Genomic DNA, 8,268 nt, shown 5'->3' with positions numbered 1-8,268 from the left:
GCCGCCGCAGACTGGCCAATCTTTGCTCGGTTCCTCCCCGGCCTATCCCGAGCGGCGTTTCCTCCCACCAACGGGGCAAGCTGTGAGCGCGAAAGGCGCCACCGACTGGGCGAGGCTAGGCGGCTGAGTGACAGGGGGAGGTGTCCAACCCGCGGCGCGTGTGGGCGGCTGGCGGTGTGGGCGCGGCGTGTGCGGCAGGCTGAGCTGCACCGCAGCGCATACACTACAATGGCTGCTGGAAAGAGGGGAAAGCAAACAATTTCCAGGCCCGCCGCGTCCAGCCCGAAATATGGGGAAAAAATTACAGAAAAATCGGAGAACCCTGTAAAAGGCGGGAAGCGGGCGCTGTGGGGATGCTGAGGCTCCCGGGGTGAGTCTGCTGTGGGTTGGGGGTTCTGCAGCCGGGGTTCAGCAGGGAAATATTAGGGTTATTTAAATTCTGAAGGGGGAGGAGGAGGAGGAGGAGGAGGAGGGACGCGAAGAGCGAAGCAACAGCAGCCGGAGCAGAGATGGGGAAGGTTTGCGCGGCTCCATCTCTCTTTTTAGCCCTTCTGGGCTTCTTGGGGGGTCCCTGAGGCCAGCCCGGGAAGGCACCCTAAAAGTAAGCCTCGCTTTCTCCAGACTTGGCTGGGACTTCTTCCCCGTTCTCTCTCCCCCCCTCCCTTCCCCTTTGCCTCGGTCCGGGTTTCTTGGAACGGTGAAGAAGTGCCCACCCCGCGCGCGCTTGTTTTAGTTAAGTGGGGGAGTTTTGCAGAAACTTGGGAGAAAAGTCCCCCCCCCCATACACACACACTTCGTTTCTCTGTATGTGTGTCTTCTCCACCCCCTCCCTCCCCTGAGCTCCAGCGTCTGTGCTGTGAATATAGTGACAGCAGCGGTAGCAGCAGCAGCAGCAGCAGCAGCGAGGAAGGAGCGGAAGACATTAGAGTCCGCGGTGCCCCAAAATGAGAGAAAATTAATGAAAATTCAGCGGTGTCGCCGAATCGGACACATTTTGCGCAGAAACGTTGCTAGGGGATTGCTCTTCCCTGAGGGAGTCCCGGGGTGCCCGCTGATGAAGCTTTAGGGGGATCTGGAGTCACTTTGGGACATCCAGCGCCCTTCTCCCTCTTTTCATTGGACAAAAGTTTTTTTTTTTTTTTGGCTTCCCCCCCCTCCCGCAGCATAAAGAAACGAATTTGCCTCCTTTTTGACTTCGGCAGATGCGGAGGCTTTCTTTTCCTTTCTCGTGTGGGTTTGGAAGAGAAGCTTAGGAAGGCGAGCAAGGTTGAGGGTGGGCAGCATTGGGGAGCGGGGTTCGTTAACTGAAAGCAGGAGAGATCCGGAGAGAGAGCAGGGACAGCTTGTTGTCAGTATCATAAACAACCAAAATGGAGGGAGAACTGAGGCATATAACAAAATTAAAAATAGCTCGAAAATTCCTAAAAAAAATCCCCAAGGCGCCCGAGCTTCCGAATTGGCCCCTAAAAGATCACTCTGAACCCGCACACCTTCGTGTTGAGTTTTTAATACTCTCGGAGAGCAAGGAGTTAAAATTGATGCCTATTTTTGTTGTTGATGAGCGCTTTAGAAAGGCAAAAGCCCTTTTACAGCTCATTCCCGACACTGCGAGAACGTGAAAAACCCCTTTCTTCCTTGAATGGTGGCGGGAGGTGGGAATGCACGAGCTGCACAGCTTTGGGGCAATGTGGAGCTGATTGTGAAGAAGGTAACTGCTACATTTGCCAAACTTTGTACCTTCCTTTTCTTTGTCTGGGTGGTGGTGGTAGAAGCACAGATGGAAGAAAGGGAAGGTGGCGCGAAATGAATTACCTCGAGATTGCCTTCCCCAGTTAAGATGTAATGCAGTGTAAAAAAGTAAACCTGGCCTGTCTATGGAATATCTTTAGGCTGATTATGGATCTCAAGTGTTTGGGGTTCCTCTTTGTAAAGTGCATTCTGTTTGTACAATACAGAGTTACAGCAGCGTGCCTTAGAGTGAACTGGCAGAAAATACATGCAGTGAGGTTCTGGGAAAGAATCAGTGACTTAAGTCTAGCATACTTAATTCACTTGGTTTGTATTTTACAAAGCATGCAATCTATAATTTTCTCCAGATAAGAACGATGTATTCTTTGCATCATATTAAAGTTGATGTTAAAGTGCTGCTGATGTTGGTTTCCACGTGGGATCAGAGACAGAGCAGGGTATCTTAAAGAGACAGCTCCTCTTTTAGCTATCCTCACCTATGTCAGAGCTCTAGCTAAAGCAAAGCAGTTGTCCTGTATTTGCTAAAATGTAAAGCCATAAATCAAACTCAGAACGGAGACTATGACCCATTAAGCTGACAGAATTGCACTACTTCCAGTGTTATTTCTATAGCTGTTGATTGGATGTAAGTATTTACATGCTGTGATGCCATAAGGCTGTATTGTACAGTGGCTGAATTTAAATTAAATTGTGCTTTGGAAATTGATTTTGTAATGTTACGTGTAGAAACTGAAATAGTTTCTGCAAGTTATAACATTATAATTTCTTAGAATAACAAAGTTTCCTTTGAATTAACATACATTCAATCAAAGGCATGAGGGAGCTGATAATTAGACAATATTGAGAGGGTATCAGTTGAAATGAAGTAAAAGTATGTCTTTTTATGATATTCAAACCTGGTCAAAATATATGGCTAGAGCAAATAGGGGACCCAATCTGTGTGAAATTTTTACATATGCTTATGATATCTCTGTTGTTTTCATTGAAATACAGTATAAAGTGAAAGCAGGTCACATTTTTAGAATCTGTGGTTGATAGTCACCTAATAATTTGAAGTACCAGTGCCTGTCTTTTAAGTGAACAATAGTAATCTTTGTGATATAGAATTCACCATACATGTTTTAAAAGCTTATAGCAATATACCTGAAAAATATTGTAACAGCTCTCAGCTTTGTCATGAACACATATCTAAAATACTTGCTTTTACACGGTATGGATTATAAAGTGAATTCAGATAAGTATTCTACCCAAAAGGGTGAACTGAATGTTGAGATTAAAGTTATCAGTGTTTATTTTGTGTACCTGAAATCTGTTTTAGTGTGTCTTTTATGTGAGCAACTGAAAGATTATATATAACCTTGTGATCATACATGTCTTGTCACTTCCTTGGGTGTATCCAATAAATGTATTGACTGTGAACAATCCTGTGGCTTAATACCTTTGCACACCAAATTTTCCAGTTATCTCTTTTAAAAAAAAATAATTGCAATTATTTTTAAAGAATATATTAATTCATTTGGGAAGGGATTAATTTATTTTTATGAAGATGCTATATAAACTCTTGCTGAAGATTTACCTATTTTTGCTATATGTTCTAATATTTCTAATACAATAAAAAGAACTTTAAGAAAAACAAACTTTCAAATAACTGATGCACACCACAGGTTTAAGAATGTCACTTGAGTGACTGGGGTTTGTAGTACATAAGCAATTTTGAATTACCAAGTAAAGTCACTACGTTCATAAATATATGTAGGAGAATAAATAGGAAATAGACATGTAGTCTTCCACTCTTACCCTAAATACATGAAACACTATGGCATTTGTGGACCATGAATAGAAATTTTCAACATTGGCATTAACCTTAATGCTGAGTTTTGAGCATGAATCTTGATTTTTCTACAATTCACATTAAATTGTATTTCCCAGAAGAACAAATAAAGTTTATCTACCTTTCATAATATAAATTATATAAAATAGATTTACAGAACTAGTATTTTATTATAGTTTTATGTGATATACTGAAATGATAAATTCATTGTTAAAAATGAATTATTCTGAAAAATACAATCTGAATTTTATTTTCTTGCTTTTTATGAATGTTCTCCATTTATGGAAAAGTTTAATGAAGTTAAATTAGACTGTGTTGTTTAGCCTTAAATATATTTAAAGCTAAAAGATTGAGAAAAGTATTTGTTTCTAGAATATAGTTTATTCCCTGGCTTTTTTTTTTAACAACAGGTGAATTTCTAGATTCTTTTAATCATTCAAAATCTTTAATCTTTTAAAAATTGGATAGACCTCCAAGAATATAGATCTTTTATTACTGAGAACATACAATTCTTTTTAAAAAGTTAAAACAATGTTTTAAGAAGTTACATTGATTATAAAATTCTTGAATTAATATAAAATCCTATCTATTATGCTATAATGTTAGAAATTTCATAGTTCTTCAGTGTATTTTATTCTGCATGCTACTTTATAATTCAACCTTGTTCCACAAAATCTTTTAAATTTTAGTTTAAATTCAATTATGATATTCAACCTCTTACTAATATTTTATCAAATGGTTTCTTTCCACAGTAATTTTACTCTTTTAATATAGAGGTTTAAGTTGTTCAGTTTAATGCATTATCTCAGACATTTATGTAAATTTGTTTTACACTTAGAAAAGTTTTTGAAAGCGGCTTTAAATTATGTACTTTACACTTAAAGATTATCATTTGTATCTGATAAGTTTAATTGTAATGGTTTTCACACATGTTAAACTTTAAAGGGATACTGAATAATTATGTTAAGGTTTATATCCAAATCTTCAGTGAGTTACACTAAAATGGCAAAATGTCTTAAGTGATGACAATATCCTTCTGAAAGTAGATAGGATTAATAATTCCAGTAGATTTCAGCAGGATTTAGTAAATATCTGAATGACATGCTGATTACCTTTAACCAATTACTGTTTAAAAAGTGTTAGAGAACTATGAGAATAAATGAAATTTGCAAATATATTTCGTACTTGTCTGACATAAATTTGTTTAAAGATTTACATGACAGACAGCTACTGCTTTATGTAAAAGATTCAAGAAACAAAAAATTGTCTACATTTAAAGAAAGCAAAAAGCTGTTAAATAGTTTTTCTTTCTTTGAAATAATGCAGATTTTTTCAGATAAACAGAAGAGTGTTTTTCTGAAAAACAGTAAAACTGATTTGTCTTAGTTTTATGTATATTTAGTTGCTAATGAATAGCCCAATTATATGTATAATGAACTCATGTAATCTGAACATGTGTGTCTGTCCTATAACTGCACAACAATTAGATTACTAAAACCACAGTACTAAGGTAACCATGGTATAAGTTAGTACTTTCAAATAATGGTGTAAATTTTTGAAAGACCTTTATCTTCAAACAACTAGTATGAATATATAGGTTAAAAATTACAATTCTTATCTATTTTAACAATTGCTTAATCCTGTATATTACTGCAAAAATACTTTATCAGAGTTTTTGTGAATGTGTAGAATTTGGGCAGCTTTTTCATACTTTGTAGAAATTATAAAACTGAGTACTATAAGTGGAAAAAGGTTTTATTAAAATTAAAAAGCTTTCTTAATCTGTTCCCAAATGAACTTCTTACCATGAAATTGTGTGTATTTGTATATTTTTGCCTAGACAACTAAATACCCAAACAGTTAAGAGATATAATTTAAAATGTGGCATCTGTTGTAATTTTTCAAAACAAAAATGGGAAGCAAGATATATATGAATGAGAATCTACTTCATTTCATATCTCTCTGAAAGGTTAGGGATATGCTGTTCTATTGGAGCTAAATGAACCAAGAGACTAAGGAAAAAAAGAAATAGGACCGTGAAAAAAGATAATGGAAACATACTTCGAAGGGGGAAAATGAAAAAACGAAAAGAAAACATGTTTGAAAAAGCTATTGTAATCACATTTGTTTTGTGTCCAATATCCCTGGAAATCAGATTAGAAGTATTTAGCAGACATTACTTTTTAGGCAGTTGTCAGCTAAAATTAATTTTTAAAAGGCTAATATGATTCATGTAATGATGGGATAAACTGGATCACTTTCCATTTTAATAGATCTTTTTGTATTTTTCATCTCTTTTGAGAAGTTGAAAAAGTTATCTTTTTTATGTTACATTATATGGATATACATGTTATATCTGTTAAATTCAGAATGCTGTTGTAAAAACAATTTAAAATAAAATATCAGCACAACAATTGATGACTAAGAGATGAGTTGTAATTTGTTGAAAAAAAGATATTTAGATGAAAATAATTGTAAAAATAGAATTGGTAAATACTGTTTCAGTCTAATGTTCCATTATGCAACTCAAATTACATTGAATTAATGGTCCTGTAAATGTATAATACTTCTGTATTGGATTAGGAATACTGTGATTTTTCTCATAGATGTTAAAATTATATTGCTAGTCTTATGTACTGTTTATTCTGAAGTTAAAATATATACAACATATATTTTCTTCCTGTCTTACATCCTCCTAAGTGTATGAAATACTTGTAGAACTATTTATCATGAATGACATTTCAAATGTGGAAGTTACATACAAGTCTCTCCAAACACTGTTCTAGTGCAATGTTATTTTTTCTTACTAAGGAATATTTCCTTGTTGTGTAAGCTTGCTTGCTTACTGATGCCTGCTTCTTACTAGATAATTTAGTTTCTCAATGATTGATTTTCTCATTTTAGTTTTTCCAGTTTCTTAGATAAAATGATTTTCTTTAATAATCTTATACAAAACATGTTGAAATAATCTAACCTACAGTATAAGGTATATGAAATGTATTATACACAGTATTTTAGATTTTGCTCAAAAGTGAGCAAAGTTAAAATACTGTGCATAACACTGTTTATATGTATGCTTAAAAGGAAGATTCTGGGAAATATTTGTAATGGAATAATTTTTATTTTCTTTCATAAAAAATAGTCTGTAATAGATTAAATCAGTTTGCAGTGGTTTTAATATGGTACAAAATGGGAATTTCCTTAATTATCATACGGTTTCAGGGAATATTAATACAAATTCTAGTTTTAAAAAATGATAGACATTTCTTTGGTATTGTAATAAAGTTACGATTGCATTTGAAGAGAAGCCTATATTTCAGTATCCATGATTTCATTATACCAGAAGTTGTTTTTAATAACAAGAAGTTGAAATTGGAAGCAAACCATAAACCACAGCGAAATGGGGACCAATTCTGAGACTTAACTATCTGACGAACTGGATCTACATCTTGTTCATTTTGCGTATATAAAAAATACATTTAGTAAAATTTATGTGTTTATATATATGAAACTAGTTCTAAAACAGTCCATGGTTTTAACTTGTTTTCTTTACTTTTGGATTTTGTGATACAGTAAATTAATAAATTGAGAACAAAATAATTTTATGTTATCTTGTACATTAACTGACCACATTAGCTGTGGACAAAAAAAAAGCTTTGAGTTACAATTAATGAAAGTCTATGCCCAGAAAATATTTGAGTTTTTAAAGGGCCACAAGATTACTTAAATATTGCACTGTGTGATTTACTTAGTTTTCTTTTATTTCTAGATAAATAAGTGTTTTAAAAATACTCAAAACCATAGAGTTTGCTTAGTTCATTTATAAATTTTTCTTATTTTTTATGTATGATGGCTAGTTTTCATATTTACCAAAGTGGTTGAAACCTGCTAGGTTAAAAAAATTATTAAAGTTTTAGGAAACTCATCTCTATCCAGGAAATTAAAGTAATCTTTCAACCATCATATACATTATATATTGCTTTGATCTGAGATGCACAAACAAGTGCAATTTCATATCATTCTAGTTTTTAAGTAAAGTTAACGTTCTAGTTTTTAAGTTAAGCTCTTAGATCTTGTGTCTTAATTAAAGAATGAAATGTAATTGAGAAATGAATCCAGTGAGTTGAATCCCAAATTTCCTTGATTTTTTTAAAATGCCAAAGCATTATTCTTTACTCTGCAGTCTTTGTGCCTTTTAACAACTGAGAAGATAGTGTGGTAAACTGCAAAAATAATGAATGGGCAAAATAGAGTTAGGTAAAATTAATACAGTACTATACTAAAATCTAAATTCCATTTTAAAGTTTTGCATTTTTGTAATATTAATGTCAAATCAAATGTGAAACAGACATTCCCTGAAAGTTTTTATAACTGATGTGTTTATTAGTTTTAATGCAGAAAAACAGAATAATTGTATTTCTGAAAATATATACTGTTATCATTTATAAAACTATAAATTGGTAATTTCTTTCAAAAACTTTTATTTTGATCACATGACATAGGAATGTTGCAACAGTTGTAAATGTGAAAACAGTCATGAGTCATTTTTTTCAGTTCTGTTATAACTTTGAATGGTCACTAAACGAATAGTTGTAAGTCCCGGACAACCAGCACTTCCACAGAGAATGCTAGTTCCAAAAGAATTCTCAGCCTGAGGATCTGGACCTTTTCCCTGATAAATGACTATC

At 34.2% G+C, this 8,268-nt stretch overlaps 1 protein-coding gene across 12 annotated transcripts in view; it reads left to right on the top strand.

The window, feature by feature from the left end:
- The first annotated feature begins 103 nt into the window (after positions 1-103).
- Positions 104-8,268, top strand: part of PLAG1 (PLAG1 zinc finger) — a 25,704-nt gene continuing 17,539 nt past the window's right edge. For 3 of the 12 annotated variants that reach the window (XM_087890585.1, XM_087890582.1, XM_087890581.1), the window contains exon 1: positions 462-601. The gene's annotated coding sequence lies outside the window, so the exon portion shown is untranslated. Of the gene's footprint in view, positions 371-461; positions 602-8,268 lie in introns of those variants that run through there. The other 9 variants (XM_087890583.1, XM_087890578.1, XM_034429807.3 and 6 more) reach the window with 8 other exon arrangements.

The sequence above is a fragment of the Pantherophis guttatus genome, chromosome 3 (genome assembly GCF_059756535.1).
Source record: "Pantherophis guttatus breed Tessera chromosome 3, ASM5975653v1, whole genome shotgun sequence".
In the NCBI taxonomy this organism is placed as follows: Eukaryota; Metazoa; Chordata; class Lepidosauria; order Squamata; family Colubridae; genus Pantherophis; species Pantherophis guttatus.
The sequence above is the reverse complement of the archived record's forward strand: the minus strand, read 5'-3'. Positions and strand labels throughout refer to the sequence as shown.